Genomic DNA, 24,643 nt, shown 5'->3' on the forward strand with positions numbered 1-24,643 from the left:
TCTGTGATGGTCAGGAGGGCCATGAAGGAAATTAGCGAATATAGAGAGAGACAGATGGAGCTTTCAATGTCCCCTCATAACCTCTGCTCCGCCCTCTAGAGATGAACTGTTGTAAAGAAGGAAGCCAAGGCCCAGAGAGGACCAGTTCTCATCCACAGTCACTCAGGAGGCAAGATGGGGCACTGGGTAGCCTAGGTGCAAGATAACTGTGCGGTTCACAGCCTGCAGCAGGCCATTCTGTTCACTCTGCGTTTAGTCTTCAAATGTGTTAAACTCAAAGCCCAGGGTCAGGGGACATAGAGGAAAAGTTTGAAAGCACCCGAGCACCAAGGAACCGCAGGTACCCTGGAGGGGTGGGGATCCCACAGCGTTTTGGGGAATGGTGCTAAAGGAGCCTTGCTAAAGTTGAAGCTTCTTTAATTGTTTGTTGCAAACTCCTACAGCTTAAAACTGCTGAACAGAGAGGCTTGTCTGCTTCATGCTTGAACTCTTTAAAGGGGCTATTGCTTTCTTGGCTAGTTCTAGGTTCCTGACATGTGAATTTTAAGGGTTGAAAGAGCACAGGGTGATAATTGTCCCTTGGAACAAAGAAGACTGACAGGGGAACAGCAGATGACCTTAATGTTCCCAGATCTTTTTTTTAGTTCAATTACATTCTTAGGTTTCCTGAAAACTTTAGCCAGACTGCAAAGTGTTGGTAGCAATAATAATTAATATTTTATTGATCAAACACTGTGTGTTCTGCATTATGTACTGAAACATTTTTGTCTCACTGACATCTTAAATCACCTCTGTGGGGGAGTAACAGCTAATGCTGATAATAAAACACACTTTCTCAGACTTCACCTGTATAAATTCACAGAGTCCCGTAAACAACGCTCGGGTGTGCGTGCTGTTATTATGTCTCATTTCAGAAGTGGAAAGGTTACAGAATTGGATCAGGGCCTTGCAGCTCTTGTGTATCAGAACCAGAATCCAAACCCAAGCAGTCCTGCCTGCCCCAACTGGTATACTCCTATCCTTACGCCCTGCACACTGTCACTCTGAAATAAGAAAAGGATGATGAGAGAGATGGGCCAGAAGTGGAGGCATCAGGAGAACTCTTGGTCTACAACATCAGCTCCCTTTCCAATGAACTTAGGACACTGCCTCCCGAGTCTTCGGCAGAGACATCCCAGAACCAGCCTTGGAAAACGGCAGCTCATTCTGTGTGGCCAACCAAGTGGGGATTTTACCCTTGGGAGGAAATCATCCTGAGGCTGACCTGCATCTCTGTCCCAGAAACATCCCTATTAGCATTTCAAACAAGAAAAACCAATGGAGGCTTAAGGAAGAACTTTTTGTTCCTTGAACCTAAACACCACCTTAGCCCTGAAGACAAAGAAAGGAGCCAGGGCCATGCCAGCCTTGAACTCTGAACCAGGGACATGCTCTCCCGGGACTGCAGCTTGCCGTGTAGACTCCAGGGAGTGACTCTGCAGTGGTCATTCCCAGCTTCCTTCCAATTGCCATTTCGAAATACTGACATAGATTCTGAGGAAGAACAAGCACAGCCTGGTTTTCGAACAGCTCTTTGTGTCCCCGGTGGTACTGAAGCTGTACTTTGTGCTCACTGATTAATCGGTGCAGACACTGCTTCCGCCCCCATGGGCCTGGTGGCCAAGGTGGGGTGAGTGGCTTTGTCCACTCCTCCCTGGGTGCGAGGGCAGGAATGTGCTGGATCAATGTCACCCTTCTGGGTGCCTGACATCACTTGTTTGCCTTTGATGCCCATCAGCCAAAAGGAGTTATTCATCTCTGAGCATGAATAACACAAACAGGCTGGATTTTTCCAGGCTTCCAAAGTGAGTTCTCTGAAGAGACGAGATTATGCACCCTAGGCCAGAGCAGCTGACGCAGAGCATGGGGTTCTGGGGGCTGTGAGGGGCCTGCTCACCCAAGTCAGGGTCTGAGGCCCCGAAGCACACTTGGTAGCACTGCTTTCAGATGTAATGTGCTTCTTTCTAGAGCTATGAGGAGTGACAGAGGCTGGGCGGTCCCACTGCTGTCCTTGGTTGTGGCTTTTCCACTCCCAAGATTGAACCAGTCGCTCATTTATTGAGAACTTACTATGTGGCTCAGCTCTGTTCTAGACACTGGGGATACAGCAGGGAAAAAGAGAGGCAAGGCCTACCCTCCTGAGGCTTACCTTCTAGTGGGGAGGATGGATCAAAGCAAACTTTAGAAAAAGATTGACAAGATGATATAGACTGGGTCAGTGCCATGAAGGAAATAGAGATAGAATAGGGAGTAACAGGAGAGAAAGCCTCTTTAAGGAGTTGACCAGAGAGATGAGACCTGAAGGACAACAAGGTCTGCTATGTAAAGAACAGCAGGGAAGGTACTCCAGGCAGATGGAACAGCAATTGCAAATCCCAGAGGCAGGAAAGGGCATGGAATGGCCGAGGCATGGAAGAGAGGCCAGTGGGGCTACAGCTTGTGGGGAATATGAGAGGAGTGGGAGGATCTTGTCCCCACGAGGCCCCCTAGCTGCTCTCACCTTCCTGAAAGTCTCCTCTCTTCTCCACAGTGGACTCCACTTGCCCCAGGGACTCATTCTTGCTAAGCCAAGTCTATCTCCTCTGCTGGAAGGAAAAGGAAGGGAATTCTTTTGTGTCTATCAGGACACATGGCAAAGGCATGGCGTTTAGTTTGACATCAGGACTCATGGTTTATGTCAACAGTGGCTGGCATCGATGAGAAGTTTCTGAATGATGGGAATGGTGTGTGTGTGTCTGGTAGGAAAGACATTTGAGAGGGCTACAAACTCCAAGCTGGAATTCCCATTGCCACAGACCTATCTTTCTGCTTCTCATGTGAAATCCTGAATAAGGCACGTTTTGGTTTTAAGTCCTTTGTACTCCTTTATATTCTCTGCCTATTTTCATACCTGTGTCTGCCTACTTACACCCTTTGCCACAAGGGGTCTGCCTTGGGTTTCTTTGCCCGCACTTCTTGCCCCTTCACAACTTGAATCTCGACCATTCTCCACAGCCCTGCTGAATGAGCCTGCTGACTGCTGACCTGTTCCTGTAGCTTCAAGAAATGTTCAGCAGGCAAAGGAGAGGTTACATTCATGAGACCTCTGTGTATCCTTTAAGTGATGCCAAAGAAGATTGGGCTTGGCTGCCTGGTCAACTCCAGTCTGAGCCCGGCCTGGCTCCCAAGGTCTTGAATTAACCTTATCAATGGGAGACAATGATCCCTATTTAGACTTTAAAATGCTGCACTCAGTATGTCAGCAAATTTGCAAAACTCAGCAGTGGCCACAGGACTGAAAAAGGTTAGTATTCATTCCAATCCCAAAGAGGGGCAATGCCAAAGAATGTTCAAACTACTGTACAGTTGTGCTCATTTACATGCTAGTAATGTTATGCTCAAAATCCTTCAAACTAGGCTTTAGTGGTACGTGAACCAAGAACTTCCAAATGTACAGGCTGGATTTTGAAGAGGCAGAGGAACCAGAGATCAAATTGCCAATATGCATTGGATCATGGAAAAAGCAAGGAAGTTCCAGAAAAACATCTACTTCTGCTTCATTGACTATGCTAAAGCCTTTGACTGTGTGGATCACAACAAACTGGAAAATTCTTAAGAGATGGGAATACCAGACTACCTTACCTGTCTCCTGAGAAGCCTGTATGTAAGTCAAGAAGCAAAAGCAACAGTTAGAACCAGACATGGAACAACAGACTGGTTCCAAATTGGAAAAGAAGTATGACAAGGCTGTATATTGTTACCCTGCTTATTTAACTTCTGTGCAGAGTACATCCTGTGACATGCTGGGCTGCATAAATCACAAGGTGGAATCAAGATTGCTGGGAGAAATATAACAACCTCAAATATGCAGATGATACCACTTGTAATGTCAGAAAGCCAAGAGGAACTAAAGCTTCTTGATGAGGGTAAAAGAGGAGAGTGAAAAAGCTGGCTTAAAACTTAACATTCAGAAATCTAAGATCATGGCATCTGGTTCCATCACTTCATGGCAATTAGAAGGGGGGAAAGTGGAAGCAGTGACAGGCTTATTTTCTTGAGCTCCGGAATCACTGTGGATGGTGGCTGCAGCCATGAAATTAAAAGATTCTTGCTCCTTGAAAGGAAAGTTATGACAAACCTAGACAGCATATTAAAAAGCAGAGACATCACTTTGCTGACAGAGTCCATATAGTCAAAGCTATAGTTTTTCCAGTAGTCATGTACAGATGTGAGAGTTGAACCATAAAGGATGCTGAATGCCAAAGAATTGATGCTCTTGAATTGTGGTGCTGGAGAAGACTCCTGAGAGTCCCTTGGACTGCAAGCAGATCAAACTAGTCAATGCTAAAGGAAATCAACCCTGAGTATTCATTTTAAGGACTGATGCTGAAGCTCCAACACTTTGGCCACTTGATGCGAACAGCCGACTCATTGGAAAAGACCCTGATGCTGGGAAAGATTGAGGGCAAGAGGAGAAGGGGGCAGCAGAGCATAAGATGGTTAGATAGCATCACCGACTCAATGAACAAGAATTTGAATAAACTCAGGGAGATAGTGAAGGACAGAGAAACCTGCCGTGCTGCAGTCCATAGGGTCAAAAAGAGTCAGACACAAGTTAGCAACCAAACAACAAAACAGTGAGGCCATGATGAACACCTAAAACATGCTGTTGAAGGGACCATGGCTAGAACACTATTGGGAAAGGGTCTGGAACTTCATTCCCTAATGGTGATGTACCCAACACTAAGTTTATGAGCTCAGGAAGCCTGCTGTCTTCCTTGGGGGCTGACCCACTGTTAAATCACGCCATCAACTTCTCTGCCCTTTGTTGAAATCAGAGTTTACCCTGCAGAGGATTGCCTCCTTCTCTGGCTTTCTGTGGCTCTCAGGAAAGGACCTAAACCCTCAACATGGCCACCATGGTTCAGCCTCCGTCTGTGCCTCCTCTTCCCTGCCTTCTAGCCACACAGCCTCCCCTCCACTCCTTGGTGAAGCCACACTTCTCACACCATGTGATCTTCCCTCATGCTCCGCCTGTAATAGAGCGAGGACTGAGTGCAGCCCTTAGCACACAGCCAACCCCCTGTGCTATTACCCTGCTCCCTGTTACCAGGCAAGGGTTACCATGGCCCATTGGTCTTGCCCAGCCATTGGTTGGCGGGGCAGCGGGTCCTTCCCCCAATCAACCAACTGGCAACAAGCAACCCTTAGTAGTCCTGTTCAGTCATTGGTTGGTGCCGGTGGGCCCCGCCCACAAGCCATCAACTGTCGTTGAGCGGCCATTAGTGAAGCAATTCAGCCAGCGGTTGGTGGAGTGGTTGTCGTCAGGTGTAGAGTGAGGTAAGAAGGGGATCTCGGCCTCCTCCCTGAGGCCCTTCGGCTCACCCAGCCTTGGTCCAGCAGGTGAGTTGGGGGCTCGGGGAATAGGCGAGGGACTGTGTCCTCACCAGGGCCACCCATTGGCTGTGAGGCAGCCAACCATGAACCTCTCCTCCACCCCCACCTCTGTTAAGGAATGGCTATGGCAGTCTCCATGGGACAGTCTGTGGGTTCGCCCTTGCCCCCACCTCCCACCCCTTCGGTTTGGGCGGCCTGAGGAGCCTGAGGGTCGCTGGGTCCTGTGCACCAGGCTCCCGCAGTGATGATGTCTGGACAAGGTCTGGGCACCTGGCCCTGACGGAGCTGCAACTCAGTTCTGCCTCCTTTTAGCCAATATCTGGACCTTGGAGGAGGAGGAAGAGGAAAGTTGGGACCTGGCCCTTGTCAGAACAGAGAATAATATTTATTTGTTAAGAGATTTACAGGAACATGGTTACCTGACAATGACCTGACCTCCAGAACAGAGGATCTGACACCAAGAAATTTGCAACAGCTAGCCATGCCCCTCCTTCACCTTTCCTAGAAAATGGCTTTGCTGAAAGCTTTTGGGGAATTTGGGGTTTTTAAAGCATGAGTTACTCATGTCCTTGCATGGCCTTGCAATAAACCTTTCTGTGTTCCAAACTGACGTTTTGGTATTGTTTGGCCTCACTGTAGTTCGGGCACATGGACTTGCATTTTTGGTAACATTCTCTCCACCTGAAACGTTCAGCCGTTACCCATCAGACCCCTGCCCATCCTCCAGATCTTATCCCAAGCGTCACCTTGTCACTGAAGCTTTTCCAGACACCCTGACTTGGTCCAGCATGCTGCCCTGTGCTTTCAGGGGGAACACTCAACGAGAATTCATGCAGGGTGTCGCGATGGCCCCACCTAGCCTCTTGCTTTCATGCAGGTAGGAACTGTTGGTCCCAGGCTCTGTGGCCTGCTCCTGGCACACAGGAGGGCCCCACGAGTGAACCTCCTGACCTGGACTGCTCAGGAGTGGACTCCAGGCTGCCTCTCCTGGTCTGCACCCTCTCCTCTTTCTCTCTGTCCTCCTGTCTTCTTTTTTCTTTGCTTTTCCTTCCCTTCTTCCTCTCTGTCCTTTCTATCCATTCCTTCTTCCTTCCTTGGCCTCGGGCTTACCTGTGGCTCCCCAGAACACTATTTAAGTCAACAGAAAAGCACTCAGAGTTAAAGAAATAGTTGCCACAACTTGGCAGGGTGTATTGGTCAACTAGATCACCCCAGACCCAGGACCTCGAGAGGAGATCTGATTCCTACTGTGATCATTTTCTAAGGCTGCTGTAACAAGACTGTTACAGAGACTGGGTGGTTTAAACACAGAAATTTCTTGTCTCACAGTTCTGAATGCCAGAAGTCCAAATTCAAGGTATTTGCAGGGTTGGTTTCTCCTGAGCGCTGTGAGGAAAGGATGTGGTCCAGGCCTTTCTTCTTGACATGTAGAGGGTTATCTTCTCCCTGTGTTTTGTCATATCCTTTTCCCTCTGTGTGTGTCACTGTGGCTTAATTTCCCCTTTTTAAAAGGAGACCAGTCATACTGGATTAGAATCCACCCTAATGACCTCATTTAAACTTGATGACCTCTGTCAAGACACTGTCTCCAAATAAGGTCACATACTGAAATACTGGGGGTTAGGACTTCCATCTACGAATGTCTGGGGGGACACAGTTCAACCCATAACTACTACCTTCCAACTACCCATTGTCCCCACCCTTTTTGGCTTATTGAATGAGGTAAAAATAGGGAACAACAAGGATACATCATCTTCTGAAGAAATTATGTGGGAGTCTCGGGATGGGGGAGGACAAGATAGGAATATGAAGAGGAGAAAGACACTGAAGGGTGAGAAAAGAGGGTTGAACTGACAAATAGCTAAAACTACCCTCACACATTTGTGAGGGGCTCCATGGCTATGCTATGGAGATCTGTGGGGCCTGGGTTCCTATCCTAGATCTGCCACATACCAGCAGTGAGGTCTTTCCCCTCACTTGTGAAATGTGATGATAATAGTACCTAACTTATGGGATGGTTGTGAAGGGCTTAGCACTGTGCCCAGCACCTGATAACTTAGTAGCAGTAGGTGGGCTGTTACTGTTGTTCCCACAGTGTAGGTTTAGCCTAAGTACAACGGTGGTTCAGGAAGAAGGCCAAGTCAAAAAAGAGGCTAATCACCACTGATTCAGGCCACACAACTCTGTTCTCATTAAAAGCAATGAAGACGGAACCAGAGCAACGGTGAGCCCTGGGCTTCTTCAGCTGTGACCTGTCGACCGAAGGCATCAGAACCAGCTGGGCCCTACCCAGGAAATGCAGAGTCCTGGGCCCCTTGTGAACCCAGCTACGTTAGTACTTGTGGGGGTAGTTCCCAGGAACCTGATGTTTTAACATTTTAAAGTTGATTTTTGGCTGCTCTGGGTCTTTGTTGCTTTTCGTGGGCTTTCTCTATTTTCCGGGAGTGAGGGCTACTCTTCCTTGTGAGGTGTCTTCTCTTGTTGCGATCACAGGCTCTAGGTGCATGAGCTTCAGTAGTTGCGGTGCACAGACTCAGTAGTTGTGGCCCACGGGCTTAGCTGCTCCACAGCCTGTGGGATCTTCCTGGGGCAGGGATCGAACCCATGTTTCCTGTGTTGGCAGGCAAATTCTTATCTGCTGCCCCACCACAGAAGTCCAACAGGTTTTTTTTTTTTATTAATAGTTAACTTATTTTTTGAAATATAGTTGATTTATCATGTGTTAATTTCTTCTGTACAGCAGAGTGATTCAGTTATATATGTATATACATTTTTAAAATATTCTCTTCCATTATGGCTTATCACAGGGCATTGAATATAGTTCCCTGTTTTATATATATGTGTATATATATATATAGTAGGACCTTGTTGTTTATCCATTCTATATATTTATATATATAATATATAGTATATATAATATTTTATATATATATATATAGTTCCCTGTTATATATAATATATATATATAATATATATATAGTTCCCTGTTTTATATATATATATAGTAGGACCTTGTTGTTTATCCATTCTATATATAATAGTTGGCATTCGCTAATCCCAAACTCACATTCCATCCCTCCTCCCCCTTCCCTTTCAGTTCAGTTCAGTTGCTCAGTCGTGTCTGACTCTTTGTGACCCCATGGACTGCAGCACACCAGGCCTCCCTGTCCATCACCAACTCCCAGAGTTTACTCAAACTCATGCCCCTCAAGTCAGTGATGCCATCCAACCATCTCATCCTCTGTCATCCCCTTCTCCTCCTGCCTTCAGTCTTTCCCAGCATCAGGGTCTTTTCCAGTGAGTCAGCTCTTTGCATCAGGTGGCCAAAGTATTGGAGTTTCAGCTTCAACATTAGTCCTTCCAATGAATATTCAGGACTAATTTCCTTTAGGATGGACTGGTTGGATCTCCTTCCAGTCCAAGGAACTCTCAAGAGTCTTCTCCAACACCTCTGTTCAAAAGGCATCAATTCTTGGGCGCTCAGCTTCCCTTTAGCAACCAAAAATCTGTTCTCTATGAATCTGGTGTTTTAAACAAACTCCCATGTGATTCTTATGCATATTAAAGTTTGAAAATGCCTGGGCCAGACCACGGGTTCTGGAGCAGCAAGGGTGAGTCTTGTCCATCAGTAATCCCCACATCTGCACAGCTCTGGTACAAGATAGGCATACCTTCCCATCGCCAGCATTCCTTAGGTGAAGTTAGAGAGGTGGACTTGAGCAACTGTGCATAAAACAAATCTCTGTGTCATGTTTTAAACATTCAGTTTAGAGAGATTACATTAGCAAATCAAGCCTTTTGCATCACTATAAACTTCACTGTGCCCAGATGCTAAGTTCTTTATTGCTTATTCTTCCTCTCTCCATGGCTGGAGTCACCTAGTCTTGACCTTAGGCTTGGCTCAAAATGACCTCTGACCTTAGGCTGGAGGTTTGTCAAGAGCCCTGGCCCAGCACCCTTGCTGTGTCCTTGTCTCTGTTGTTAGGCACCATTTTCTCTCTTCTTGGTATCATCCTCTTGCAGGAAAGCCTGTGGCCCACCTAGTCCCCCAGGGCCTGCGTTCATGTCTTGTTCCTAAACACCCAATCCCAAAGGTCATGAGTCCTCCAGGCTGAGATTCTGTCTCCAGTCCAATCCAGGGTCTTTCCATCTCTTGACAGAGCTTCCAATTCCTGGCCTACTTTCTAGGGCCTTTAAGAATCATCTTTTCCTGAAGTCCATCTGTCACCAAACTCTACCTGCCTCTCAGAACACCTCCAATGATCCCGCAAAATGTAGATGACACAGCAGCTAGGAGCACAACCTAGGTGTAAGTTCGGCTCTGCCGCTTTTTAACTGTGTGACCATAGGCAAATGACCAAACCCACCAAGCTCAATTCCTGCAGCCATGAGAGCCCCACTTCACAGAGTTGTTACCAGAATCTGGCGAGGTTACATAACAGGGTCAAGAATGGTGCCTGGCTCATGTAAAGGCTCAAGAAATGCTGGCCACCAGCCCAGAAGCTCCTCTATTCTGAAAGCTCGGAAGTGTAAGTAAAACACCACACCAAGCAAAAGCATCTCCGTGTTGCCCAGAAGGTGGCGCTGGTGGTCACACAGAGTGTCACTTTGGACCTTGGAACAAATGGACTTGTGAACAGCCTTTTCAGAACTCACCTTTCAATATAGTAGTAACAACAGATACTTCAATTTTGCTCACTGTAAACCAGCCACTGAGCTAAGAGCATTTACTCATTTGAGCCTTTCAATTATAAGGCTAGTACTTTATTGCCCCATTTTATAGATGAGAAGACTAAGGCACAAGGTCGCAGGACTAGTAAATGTCAGACTGAATTTGAACCCTGGCTTCTTCCTACCTGCAGAGTCTATGTTCTTAACCACTGTTCTGCTGGCCTCTCTTAAGTGGTAACATTTAGGAATTAAGGTAATTACCCTCCCATCCTTCCCTCTTCTCCTGGTGTAGGCCAGATGCTTGTCCTTGTTCCTGTACCTCGGACTCCATTACCTCCCAGCTGAGTCGGACATCCTGCCAGCCAAGGTTCATTCGCTCTTACCTGCCCATCCAGTTAAGTCCCCACCTTTCTCTATGGTTGGATAGGCTGGATCCAGTCCCATGGGACACCTTGCCATAGTATTTGATGAACTTGATGAGTGATACTTTTCTTAAGGAAAAATAGTCATTGACCTATACTTTATATGTCATGTATAGTTGTTAGAGTTACCTAAAACAGGGTATGTCTGTAGCCCAAATGACTGCAGATTATTTTTCCAGTAGCTTAAATCAGGGAGTATTTCATTAGCCAAGCAGTGCCTATTTGATGATGTGGAAGGGGTGTGCCTTCCCCTCGGCATGGTCCCTGACTGCTGGAAGCTGGCATAGTGGGGCTGGCAGCTCCACGATCCTTAACCCTTTTTTCAGGATCCACAGAATGCACATCAGCAGAGTGAGCAACCACATCTCTGTCCTGGCATTAGACATCCCTTCTCTGGGTATAAATGGAGCGTATAGGTGTCTGTCCACTGTTACCATGGAAATATCATCATCAGAGTTTGTGCTCCCTGCCTGTGAAATCAAGCCACTTAACTGGATACTTCTCCTTGAATCCTTTTTGGAAGCTGGCAAGTCATATATGCATATGTGCACACCAGGTCTGGGAGGAAGTTTATAAGTAACTGTGTCTTCTCCCTTAATTTTTTGTGTGTTAACTTTGCTTTTGATATAATACTACATTTGCAAGTCCTGTTCTTTGTGCTAAAAAGGCAGCATCAATAGAAAACAGTTTCCCGGAGTCTACCCATTGCCCTTAGCAGCAGATCTGGCAAATTTGCCTTCAGATACATGATCTCAAAAGGGGAATTTCCTTGAGAGCCCTCAATGACCAACACAAAGAAAACAAAGGAAGTTTGTGACTGTGAATCACAGTCTCCACCAAAATCCACATTCATTCACCCAGACAGCTTCTTTGCTAGACACCACTTAGCCTAGCTGATTTCTCTCTAGCCCTTTGCCACCGCTGGGCTGGGTCACTCTCAGTCAGAACCCGGATGCTTGTGTCCGCCCACTGGTGTTCGTGGAGCTAAATCATGAACAATTGTGTCCCTAGAGCAAATGAAAGGGAGAGTACTAGTCACCACAGCAGGAAGGTGGGGGTGGATTTAAACAACTGGAGAGAGTCAGAGCGAGCTCTTGCACCTGATAGGTGAGATAGGTGTGTGCCCTCTTGAAAAATGTGTCCTTGATTTTTTTAGGTCTGGATTTTTCGAATGTTCTATCTAGAAGCCTTGCATACTTTCAGCATGTAATAGTGACGTGGGTGTGGATAGCATCAGTGCCAGAGAATGTACCCAGTGGCTAGCCATTCCTGTTCCCTCTCTGCCGGTGCCTATCTGGAGGGGCACTGAGATGACGGTGTGATTTTCAGAGAAGATTAGAAGGATGGTAGGATGTAATCCAGGTGACCAGTGGGGCCATTGGAATCCCAGCCTCTCAAGCATACTCAGATAATTGCATATTTCAGCATAACATATCAGAATGTTGACTAAACCTAAGGTGCCCACCCAGTAGACAGGGTTTCTAAGACGGCTGAATTTCCAGGCTACTTAATCACTTAAGTATGAGTATGACAAGCAAAATAATGCTAGCCATGCTCAGTAGGGCCACAGAGTCCTGCCAAACCACAAAGGTTTTAGTGAATGAGAGCCTTCTGCCCCCTCCGGTCCTCATGGCCGGCAGTGGGAGATGAAGATACAGGAGGAAGCATGCTGCATGATTATTCTCACGGGCTCTGCACTCCAGGTGCTATTTTTTACATGTCTGTGATGTTAGCCAGCCTTTCTTTTTTTTTTCCAAGAAGCCTTGTACTTGCACTCAGACACACACACACTCGGACACACAGACACACAGACTCTCTCTCTCTTCTCTGTCTACCTCAACACTGGATGTATAACCTGCTCTCTGCTCCCAAGAGTAGAAACCCTGATTCCTACCTGATCAGCTTGCAGGCTTTTCCTCTCCAGTCGAAGTGAAAGGGGATCCTCTCAGTCTCATCCGCCCTGCGTTGTCACTGTCACTGCGCTGCGACTGCTGCTCCAGCAGCCCCAAGCTGGCTCTCTGCACCTCCCGGTGCAGACTGCGGCTCTGTGTGGGGAGAGGGGACGGGCCGTGGCATGTACATCAGGTTGCTGGTCCGCCTCCAAACACCGTACTCCAGAGCCGGCTCCCAGTCCTGCAGGGCTGAGTGGGAAGCAGGGAGGCAGGCAGGGGGGTGAGCATGCAGCCTGTAGGTCTCTCTCCAGCCCCTTTGATCGGCAGAGGGGACCTGCCTTTAGACAGCTGCCTGCACTGACCCTGCCCACAGGGATGCACACGGAGTACCCTTAGCCTTGGGCAGCCAACAGCAGGCCCAGGGACACAGAGCTCGTGGCCAGTGGGGAAGGGAGGCAGAGACAGCAGACAGCGGCGGCAGCTCTTCTGGGTGTTATTTTAACGTGGTTTGTCTTGGGGCAAATGGCTGCACTGAATGGACTACTAGCCCGTCTGAGCAGATTCCTGTTTATTTTGAGGCCTCAGTTGGCAGGGAAACAGCAGGTCATGGCTCAGAGACACTCCTCTGCAATCAGAAGACTGCTGGATGAAAAGGAATCCTTTTCTGTTCTGACTTCTGGCATCTCTGCACAGGGTGTAGATGTCTGCCTGTCTGTCTGTCTGTTCCTGTTTTACAAAGCCACTCGAGGCAATGGCCATGCAGTTTAGAGCCGGGGAGGGGCTTCAGAGAGAATATTTCTGCCCTTTCTCACCAATGGTCAAACCTGTCCCTGCTGAACTAAGCAAATCATCAGGTGGGGTTTCTTCAGTGGCCATGGGCATCATCTTTGTGCCCCTGGCCAGGATGGGGTAAGGAAGAGGGAAAGCTGCTTGTACGAATGACTTTTGGCTACAACATGAGGAATGAACCTGGACTGAAAGGCTATGGATCAGGAGGTATCTCTGAAGAGACCAAATGGAAACATGATTAATAGTTTCCTGTAACTGACAAAGAGTCCTGTTCCTGATGCAGGCATTTGAGCCTGGGAGGTGTCGCTGAGAGAGTGTGTGTATGTGCGCACACGCATACAAGCCTGCCCACCTGGTGATTCAGATAGGAGGTACAGATTGACCTGTTGGAACTAGAAATAATTTGCTGGTTTCTCCCTCCTCTGGGAAGGTGGAGATGGAAAACTGTTCCCCCAAGTCATCAGGGAGCAGCCAGGGAGACTTCATGTGCCTCTGAAGGAAGGAGCTCAGAAAAGCTCAGCTCTTGTGACAAAGAATTAGAAGCACAGACAAACATAACTGATAATAGTTGAAGCACAGCTCTGCTAAAAGGGCCTTGAGAGGTACAGGAATAATTGATTTTTCTAAACTTTATTAACAGGGACTTCAATGAACTGTCAAGAGGTCCTTTTGACAAAATTTAAAATTTGCTTTTAAAAAAATAGTAATCTTCTTAAGCATCTGCACGATTCCAAAGGACCTTCCAGATCATAGATGAAGATATTTTAGATAGTCATCTTCTTAATATTGGAGAATTGCTTTACTGCTTCCAGGGTGCATGTGAGCTGTTTTTAGCCACATGGAATGATAGGTGGTAAGGCTAGGAAGCACCCTAAGTCTTCCCTGCAAGCTGCTGTGATTATGGTGACAATCAAATGTGCCCAAGTGTGTGACAACACCTCGAACACCAGTAATGCAAGTGTAAGTCATTATTTTAGTGTTGTTTCTTCATTACATCTAGTTGTCAAATACTATTAAGGAGAAAAAACCAAAAAACCACACAGCTCCTAGGCAAATATAGGCAAATGCAATCCCTAGCTACTGATATAAACCAATTAATTTACTACTATCAGGTGTTGTTTGGCAGTGCTCCTGTCCAAATACTGGGAAATCATGATTTCTCAGTTCCTTAAAGTACTTAACATAATTCTTCTCAATACTGAGTTTTTAATGTTTTAATTTAACATCTCTCAGGTTCCATATTTGTTTCAATTTCCATGTCAAGTATGTAGATTTATCTTTTTTAAAAAGGTATTAAAGTATAGTTTATTTACAATATTGTGTTAATTTCTGCTGTAGAGCAAAGTGATTCAGTTTTATATACATATATATATATGCACACATACACATATATATATTCTTTTTCATATTCCTTTCATTATGGTTTATCATAGGATATTGAATATAGTTACCTGTACCATACAATAGGACTTGTTATTTATCCATTGTATATATAATAGTTTGTAGTTGCTACAACTCCAACCTCCCACTCCATCCCTCTTCCACCTCCCCTTCCCCATAACAACCACAAACCTGTTCTCTATGTCTGTGAGTCTGTTTCTGTTTCATAGACAGGTTCATTTGTACCATATTTTAGTATAGGTGCTGCCGAAGCAAGCACTCATTTGTACCATATTTTAGATTCCACATATAAGTGTATATGGTATTTGTCTTTCTCCTGATTTATTCTACTTAGAATGATAATTTCTAGTTCCATCCATGTTGCTGCAAACGGCATTATTTCATTCTTTTTTATGGCTTCATAGTATTCCATTGTGTATATATACCAAACCTAGATTTACCTTTTAAATAGTATATATTCAGATGCTTGGAATCATGAGATATGAAATGTTCATGCTTCCTGGCCCTTCTGTTATTTAGCATGGTAAAGGATGGGAGGTTTCCTAGTTTAAAAGTCTGACCTCAGAATAGCCCCCTAGCTCTGAGCTCATGGAAATAATAGCTGTCAAAGCCTCTTGTTAAGCATTCACAAGCCACTAGATCCTATAGAGAGTATGTAACAGAAACCATAGCTTCCTTCAAAGCTCTTAGATCACTTTCAAAGCCGTTAAAACCATTTAAGGTTGTGAAGTAATTAAAACTTCATATGTGCACTTACTAGCACTGCAGAGAATAGGTCTGAGAAAAGAAGAAAATGACAGATTTGGAGGACCAACAAAAGTCCTAGTAGAAGTCTGGTAGGTTTGTCCACAGAGCTATGGCCTTGGCCAGAGTCAGCCATGTCTACAATGTTGTGGCTGGTGCTGGAGGTGAGATTTTTTCCTTCCCCGACCTGAGAGACTGACTGACTACCAAGCACTTCATCAGTTGCTATTACAGAAAGTAGTTCTAAACCTCTTATAAGAGCTTTAGAAGAACAGGAAAAGTAAAATGTGGCATTTCTATATATTTTTTCTTATTCTGTGTTCAGCGCCTCTGAAAATCAGACATAAAACTATCACTTTTTAACTGCACCAACATGAAAGAGGAATCAGAGCATGATAGATTCAACAGGACTCGAAACGTCTGCAGGAAATAAATTTTCTTTCTCTCCCGGCATAACACATGAGCCCTGGCTTCTTGTCTTTGAGTCTTGAGGCTGATATTCAATATTTGCTTTAAAGTTTCCCCGTCATTCATCCTGTTTACATAAACAATGCAGTTATATGAAATGCATACCAGACACTACATTTTCTTTCTAATCTCGTTTGACCTTCTTTGGACTCAACAAATCCTAATCAGCTGACAGGAGAAATCAGATGCTGCCTGCCTCTCTCTCCCCCCAGCAAAGTATTTCTTTCTGTTTATGCTCAATCATGCAATTAAATGAAGGGCATGCTGGCCTCCTGGTGAACCAGCTGCCAAGATGACGGAGGGAAGCAATTTGACAAACAGGGCACAGGGAAACACAGCAGACATTCACAGGAAATTGTATTAGTTGCCCAAGGAAACCCAACAGACACAAACATAACCAGAGCTACAGGACAGAAATGGGGTCCAGAGGTTCTCAAGTGAGAAGATGCCTTGCTCAAATCTCCCTGTAACTCAAGAGCAGGAACTTGTCCCAGTTTGTCAGCCTGACTCTCAGCGACTACAGGAGAGGATGCTTGGAGAGAGTCACACCCATGAGAAGTAGTCTTTCTTTTTCTGATACTGGTATCCATTGCCTAGTCAATGTTTTCCTCGATCTCAGCTTTTCAATTTTATTTAAAATATTTTATCTTTAAATAAAAGGAATGCTTTGTGCATATATAAAAAATGTACAGTATACAGAGAGGAACAAAATGACCCTCACTAACCCCCTTCTTCCCAAAGATAATCACTATTCACTTTTTTTCTGGATCCTTTGAGGGGCAAAAATGTCTTTATACACCTAAATGTGTTTGTTTAAAAGCAGTTTACTAGGCAGAGTGTCCTGCATTCTTTGTTTTTCACTTAATACTAGATCTTTGCATATAGGTCTAGTCTATCCAGGCACCAGTATTCCTTGCCTGGCTTGTTGCAGCACCTCCTTGCTGACTTCCCTGCTTCTGCCCTGACCCCCTACAGTTCATTCCAGAGGCATCCTGCTAAAAGGTAAATGGAATTGTGTTTCTATTTGAACAGAACTGCCCAGTGCCTTTCTCTGGCACAACAAAAGCTAAGCTTGCTGTTGTCGTTTGTGTCTTCAGGTCCATCCCTGATGCATTTCTCACTGTGCTGTAGCCTCCCCGATCCTCATACAAGCCAAGTGTGGTCCTACCTCAGGGCCTTTGCACTTCCTGTTCCCTCCACCTGAAATGCGTGGATTTCTCTTCTGCCCCTCAATTCTTTACATGGCTGGCTCTTCCTTATCATTCTGGTCTTACTTCAGACCCTCCTCCCTGACCACCTGTTCTAAATTAGCCTCTCATAGATCTTTCTTTTTCTTCATAGATCTTATTACTATCTGAGAATTATCATGTTCAGTTATTTGTTGACTTATATGTGTGTCCTCCTGACACACACACTAAAATGTAATGTCCATGAGAAGAGCCAGGGATTTTGCCTTTTCACCCTTATATTTCCAGTACCTAGAGCAAGGGTTCTCACATTGAATGTGCATCACAATCACAGATAACTGGACCTCAACTCCAGAATTTCTCATTCAGAAGGTCTGGAGTGGGCCTGGGAATTTGCTTATCTAACTAACAAGTTCCAGGTGATTCTGAGGCTGCTGGTCCATGGGCCAGACTTTGAGAACCACCAGTCTGCACAGTGCCTGGTACACGGTGGGTGTTGTTTATACATTTATTACATGAATACACAAGTCTGCACAGAAAAATCTTCTACTTTGTTTGGAATGGCAGTTTTATTTTCAGTTTATCATTTATTTATATTTATTGGACTATAAACCTCCAATTCTCTGTGACAGGAGGGCTCCAAGTTCTGTCAGCTAAAATGATGTATTAGCTCCATTTGTCAGCAGATGATTAGAAACCTAAAGTGTTACAGGCCCAGGGGAACCAGTGAGAGGCATTCATCGTTCTTTGCCTTAGTAACACCTCAAAGCCAAAGGTGGCGGGATTCTCGCTTGACATGTGAAGAGTACTTTCCCTGTGGGTAAGTACTCAGGCCTCCCCTGTATTTGTCTAACAACTATCCTGTTGACTTGGCTTAGGCCTTGGTGCATTGGAAAATATACAATACACACACACATGCACACACACACATTTCCATATTGAATTTCAGGAAGTTACAAGTTGCCTCAAGTCTGTTTTAATCTAAAATTTAAAAACTCCTTATCTAAGCATTGGCTATGTACTTGGCAAAACAAAGACAACCTGGATCCTCAATTTGTTAAATTCCTGATAAATAAAAGTTTATTAAATGTAATCAGACAAACCTTAGAGGACAACATTAGAGAAAAGCATTAGAGGAAATCAGTAGGTAATAAGGTTTTCCATCTTAGGTTGGAGAATGCTTTTTGAAGCATATTTTGAAACCCAGAAACAAAAATAGAGTAGTTAGATTGATTCCATAAAACTTAAAATGATCTTTACAAGAAAGAGGAGAATAAGATCCTTCTAGTCTAAATTCCGGGGAGAAATCTGTGCATCCTATGTTTTCCATACATATTTTTTCCACTTGAATTGTCTGGAGGACCTATAGCCAAGCTCAGTGGGAGGAAACAAGCTTATCAGAGCAGACAGGGTAAGACTACATCCTTCAACAAAGCCATTTTGTCACTTCGTTAATTATTTCATTAGCCATGTTTTGGGTTTTTTTTTTTTTTTTTGAGAGATTTTATTGAGATATTGTTCACGTATCATGCAGTTCATCCATTTAAAGTGTGCAGTTAAGTGGTTTTAGCATGTTCCCAAAGTGGTGCAACCATCTCCACTGTCTAATTTAGAACACTTTTGTCATCCCCCAAAGAAACCCTCATACCCATTAGCAGTCATTCGTCATCCCTCCCCGCCTCCCGCTGGGCCTACAACAACCACCAATCTACTTTCTGTCTCTATAGATTTCCTGTTCTGGCCGTTTCATATAAATGGGATCATATAGTATGGGTTTCTTTTCCTTAAAAAGAATAACGTCTTCAAGGCTTATCCTTATTGTAGCTTGATTCATATTTATCAGAATGTCCTTCCTTTTTATTGCTGAGTATTTCATGTGTATGGATATGTCCCATTTTATACGTTCATCAATTAAAGGATATTTGGCTTGTTTCCTCTGTTTAGATATCATGAGTAATGGTGCTATGAATGTGTGGGGTCCAGATTTTCATGTGAACATATGTTTTTATTTCTCTTGAGTCTAGCAATGGTTTTTCTCTTAAAGATTTACCCAAAACATTTTACTTAACTTACATAATTCTTTTGGTTTTAGTTTTGTTCTATCATGATCACTTGGGGAAGCAAGAAGGCTTGTATCCTAAGGATTTCAGAACTTCTCTGCCCTGAGTTTGGGCCCTCCTTGCTTCTGTGTAATTGGGGATGTGACTTCATCTCACTGAGCCTCACTTGTGAGAAAGCCAGCTCTCTGATCCTCTCAGGGATACTGTGAGGATTAATGACATATACCCAGTAGGATCTGCTCTTGAGAAGATACTATCCCACAGGAGTAGGTTCCTGTGCATCAGGGAAACAAGATACCCTCAGGCCAGGCAGGGGCTCCCAGCACCATAGGTGACGGCCTCAGCCAAGAGGCCAGTGGGTGAATGCAGAGGCACAGATGGTATAAAAAAATTGAGATTTGGGTTTCCTCTGCGATCTGAATTTGGTTGCATTCTAAATCCTTCAGACCACCCTCTGCAGGAGGCCCTGGCCTGGTCACCCTGTTCAGAGGGCAGGAGAAAGGTCAGGGCCATGCTCAGTGATGGGCATCCTGGTGAGCAAACAAATTCTAAAGCCTACCCTCCAGCTAATGTTTTCCCAAAGACCACTCTAATCAAAGACCTCATTTAATCAAAAAGCACATTGCTTTCTGTGGAGTCCCTCAGAAGTACCTCCTTGTGTAAAATTCCTGTACACTTGACCTTCTTGTTGGCTCTAGGGTTGGGGTATGAACCCTCACCCCTGGATACAGTCTAATAAAGACCCCCGCACCCCCTCCCCTCGGTAGAGGCACTGGGAGCCCAGGTGGCAAGAGAAGAGGCTAAAATATTTGAGCTTCCTCATGGTCTCTGGCCAATCGCCTATATCCTTCACTCTTTAAAATCAGGCAGCAGAAAGTGCTATTGATAAACAGGGAATTGATGAGTTTAATAGGAAAGAAGATGGCAGGTTTGCTTGGGTTCTAACTCCCAGGCCACAACTTACTAGCTGTCTGATCTAGGACAGGTGACTAAGTTCTCTGAGACTAAGGTAAATGTTGGGATAGTAGTGGTATTTACTTCGCAGGGTCACTGTGGGGAGTTGCTGAGATGATGCCCATAGGGCCTTTAGTCTATATTCAGAGCTCTGTCAATGTTTGTCATAGTTATTATATTACTTGCAAAATAAGAATTAAGGATCTCAAGTAATATAGCCATCCTCTCTAAGCTATCTAGTGGCAAAGTGACAAAGTGAAAGTCACTCAGTCTTGTCCAACTCTGCAACCCAATGGACTATACAGTCCATGGAATTCTCCAGGCCAGAATACTGGAGTGGGTAGCCTTTCTCTTCTCCAGGGGAATCTTCCCATCCCAGGGATCGAACCTAGGTCTCCCACTCTGCAGGTGGATTCTTTACCAACTGAGCCACCAGGGAAGCCCCTGCAAACTATTTAGGGAGGCTGTTTTTATTTTTATTTATTTTTACTAATTGGAAGCACCTAATATGTGTTAGACACAGCAGGTAGGGCTGGGGATGAAACTTAATTTTCCCCAGGAATATAGAATTCAAGTTGGGAGAGAAACTAAGATACATGCAGCTCTTAAAGAGCAAGTAAACAGTGACGGAATGCTGAGAGTCAGCACTGCCCTGGCTCAGAGAGGAGAGAAGAGGAGCAGAGAAGGTTGGATGGGCCAGACGAGGTGTCGGAGGGAAGGCAGTGCAGAGGCCAGCCTTTGAAAGGCAAGATGAGTTCCCATCAGCAGAGCAGAGGGAGGCAGAAGTGGACAAGGGTAGGTGGGGGGAAGGGGAGACCCATGTGAGCACAGCCAGGTTGGGGGTCCCGTCGGTCTGGGCATGGTGGGTGGTCTGGGGACTGAGCCAGAGACAAGACTTCTGATGTCTTTCCCACTCTCAGGAGTTTCTAGGGATGGTATACCGTGGGATCTTTTAGTCACCTGTTCTACTAATTATCCTTTCTATGAGACTTTCTGTCACTTATATGTTTTTGTGAACTCTTAAGAGGGAGGAAAGAGGAGGGGCTATGTTGGAGGAGTTTTGGCTCTTACTCTGAATGGTCAACATAAAAGCAGTACAAAGTGGTAACTGTTGACCCTAGCCGTCCTGCATCCAGACCCCTTCTTGTCTTTGGGGACCAGCCTTTTGTTGCTTTCAGGTAATTTGTTTTGGGTGGTGATGACCATACCCCTGTGGTATGGCTAGACACAGTTCCGACATTGGTTCAGTGAGATGAGATCCCAGCTAGAACGCTTGGGAAAGGACAGCACCCATCCTTGTAGGGCAGCTGTACCAGCAGCTGCTGGCAGCCATCCTCTACCATGACTGATGGGTCTTGCTGGAAATGGAATGATCTGAGGATGCAAAGCATGAAATGGAGAGAGACAGATTCAGGTACCGTTGTCTGAACACCTGGATCCCACCAAAGCAAAACCCTGGCTGTTTCAGTTACGTGAAGAAAACATTTCCATCCCCTCTCTTTCTCTTTTTTTGTGTAAGTCTCTTTAAATTGGATTTCAGCCCGTTGTCACTCAAAGAATCTTGATTGATTCAAGGATTTATCTTGTTCCCACCAGCATTTTGTTGGTTTACCCTTACCATAGATATTCATAGTCAAGAACTGTGTCAAGGAAGAACAGTATGTGCATGCAAGCAATGGAGATATCTCTCTGTACCTCCAAACAGGCCCAGGTACATGTCACGTGCTTGGGAGGCAGAAATATTAGGAAGAGAACACAAGACTCTGGAAAAAATGTCTTTCTTCTTCTTCCCTTGACTCTGCTTACAGAGCAGTTCTCCCCCAAACCCTTGCCTTTTTTCCGAAGAAAAGAATTTTTGGATCTGTTGAGTGTATTTTGCAGGGATCCAAGATGTCAGGAGACAGAAGGAGGTGAGGGGAAGGGAAACTCTGCAGATGCTCTTAGATCTCATTTGCGTTCTTCCCTTTTGCCCAATTACAAGGAATCAGCTGGCATCTTTTTTTTAAATTTCCTATTTGATGCAGAGCTTTTTCTAAACAAACAAACAACTAAGCATTAACATTACCGTAATGGCATTTGTTAATGATTTTCTGGGAAATATCTTCTTGAATCTCAGCAAAAATAAGTCACTTGGTAGCAGCCCTTTCCTGCTTCCCTGCTAAGAATTCAACTCACCCAGTTCTTTCTGGAATCTAGCTAGTGTCTGAATGAGAGAGGGGAGTACAAGGAATGTTTCAGTCAAGCATCCATCACATAGACTCAAGCCTGCCACCAACTGAGGTCAGGAAGAAGAGGGTGGTGGAGAGCATTCGAGCAGAGCAAAAGCCTGAAATCAAGCAGAAAGTCCACAGTAATCTGAGCCCCTTGGAGAAACAAATGTACTCACCTCTGCTTTGGCTCTGGGGCGCTTTCTTTCTGGGGTGCTAGCAGCTGCGGCAGCCTACGGCGTCCACACTGTCCTAGCAGGACTGCAGCAGGCAGGCCTCAGTGGGAGGAAGGGAGTTCCCATCCTCCATCAGAAGGGAGTGGCCTTCACCAAAGGAGGCGATGCCCTTATTCCCCTAGGGTCCAGATGATTGGATCTGCTTGTCCTCCCCTGCTCCCTCTCTGATGTGTATGGAGCTCAGGAGAGCCCCCAGAGGAGGGCTACGCGCAGACCACACACCACACTCGCCCTGCTCCAGCTTGTTTCCCCAGCCTTGGGGAGCCTGGGGAGGGAGGCAGCGGAGTGTGTCGTGAAGCCACTCTCTTGGGGCCCCTACTAGAGCAGCTAGTGGACCCACAGAAAGCCCAAGGACGAATACTTGTGTATTTATTTCTCCCCTTCTCATGTGATCTTATTTTTGGACCAAACACAAAAGCTATTTGGGGGCTGGACAGCTGCCAGGTGAAAGGACAGTTATCTCATCCAACTTGTCTCCATGCCTCTCTCTGAACAGTTCCTGTTACCTTTCCCCATGTAAGGCAGGAGGGGGAGGCGGGGCTTGCTCTGAACCTTACTTTTAATATATCTGAGCAATTAGTCTAAATTACTAACTTTATTTCAACCAGTTCATCCCCACCCTTTAAGGTTTCACAGAGGATCTATCCAATGAACAAAGTCACTGTTTCTATGTCTGAGGCTATACGTATAGCCATCATCTACACAGTACTGTAGACAGAGACCCTGTTAGCAGCACTGGGTGGGACCTCAGCCCTGGAAGGCACTTGTGAGTTATGTGGAGAAGCAAGACTGTAACTCTGAATCTCTGATTCTGCCTGTTTCCTTTGGCTGCTTCTGCTTCTAACTCCTGGAATTTTAAAACTTACAATATGTAAATAGCTTGCTTTTTTCACTTCTGATTCTTCCTCTTCAGACCTGAATGGGAAGCTCTGAAATGCTCATGCCTGACAAAATGCCAGTTCCATATCATCATCTTCATCATCACCACAGTTATTTCTTGAGCCCTTGCAAAATGCCGTTCCCACGCTGAGCTCTTTTTTCACGTTGTCTCATTTATTCTCACAACAGCTCTGTGGAGAAGGTAATCCTGTTCCCATCTGACAGCCAGAGAAGCAGAGGCCAGGAAGGTGAGCTTGCCAAGAGGAGAGATCCCAGCCCCATCAGCCGACTCCAGAGCAGGAGTTTTCAGTCACTTTGCTCCCTGCCTCCTGAATCTATAAATCATTGATATTTCACTGTTGTTTTCATCTCATAAGAATAACAAAAACCCACGTTTGATTCAGATCCATGACTTCACTCCTCAATTTCTTTTCTCAAACTCAGTTCTTGAAGAGGAGAAAGAATAAAGTTTACAGTCCCAGGCCCTGATTCGAGGTGCAGGATGGAGAGTCTCGGGCCTCCATTCTCTGTGGAGCCAGTTTCCTATGAATAATTCACTGTGCAAACACAAGACACCAGAAAGGACTGGGCTGGACTGCCCAAGCTGTGGTCCCCACTGCATCCAAGGTGAATTGCCCTTTCGTTCCCTTATGAGAGCCAGGGAGATAGAGCCAAGCAGGTTGTACAATACTGGCCTCTGCTGGCCACTGGTATGAATTACCCCCGGGATGGTGGTCTTCAAGACTTTCCAATGGGCACACCCAGGAATATTTCTAGAGAACCAGTTTCCAGGTTCTCAGATTTTATAAGGTATCTTTTCCTAAAACTGGTTAGCCTGAGGACAATGTCTGTGTTCATAATAATCCTATCCTTACTGGAAAGCATACCCCTCACTTTTCACAAATCCTAACTCAGGAGCCATAGCCCTAAATGTGAAAATTTCCAGGTCCAAGTTCCCAGACAGAAAGGTTCCTTTAATAATTTAACTCAACTTCCTTCAATAACTGATTAAGGCAATTTTAAATTTCACAGATTTTTCTTTTCCACCCCTTGAATTTGAAGGAGAGTACTGTGAAAGTTGTAGAGGATATTAGAAATAATAACAATAGGTTAATAGGTATATTTAAAGAATTATATCACAGTTTAATTTCTTAAATCCAATATTTATAATATGCTGGAAGTTATTATCTTAATTCCCTATGAACTTGGTGGTGACCATTTAACATCAATTTTTAAATGTGAGTATAGGTAACATAATTTTTCATAATTGCTTTAGAAGGCACAGGGGCAAAAATGGGTGAAGACTGTTGTAGCCTAG

At 45.1% G+C, this 24,643-nt stretch overlaps 1 protein-coding gene across 6 annotated transcripts in view; it reads right to left on the bottom strand.

Moving 5' to 3' along the window:
- FGF1 (fibroblast growth factor 1) overlaps nucleotides 1–22,781 on the bottom strand; it is a 100,718-nt gene extending 77,937 nt beyond the window's left edge. For 4 of the 6 annotated variants that reach the window (XM_043913108.1, XM_043913106.1, XM_043913107.1 and 1 more), the window contains exons 1-2: nucleotides 22,390–22,781; nucleotides 12,403–12,553 (exon numbers count right to left, since the gene is read on the bottom strand). The gene's annotated coding sequence lies outside the window, so the exon portion shown is untranslated. Of the gene's footprint in view, nucleotides 1–12,402; nucleotides 12,650–22,389 lie in introns of all 6 variants that reach the window. The other 2 variants (XM_043913104.1, XM_043913105.1) reach the window with 2 other exon arrangements.
- Nucleotides 22,782–24,643: the final 1,862 nt, after the last annotated feature.

This window comes from Cervus elaphus, chromosome 9 (assembly GCF_910594005.1).
Source record: "Cervus elaphus chromosome 9, mCerEla1.1, whole genome shotgun sequence".
Lineage (NCBI taxonomy): Eukaryota > Metazoa > Chordata > Mammalia > Artiodactyla > Cervidae > Cervus > Cervus elaphus.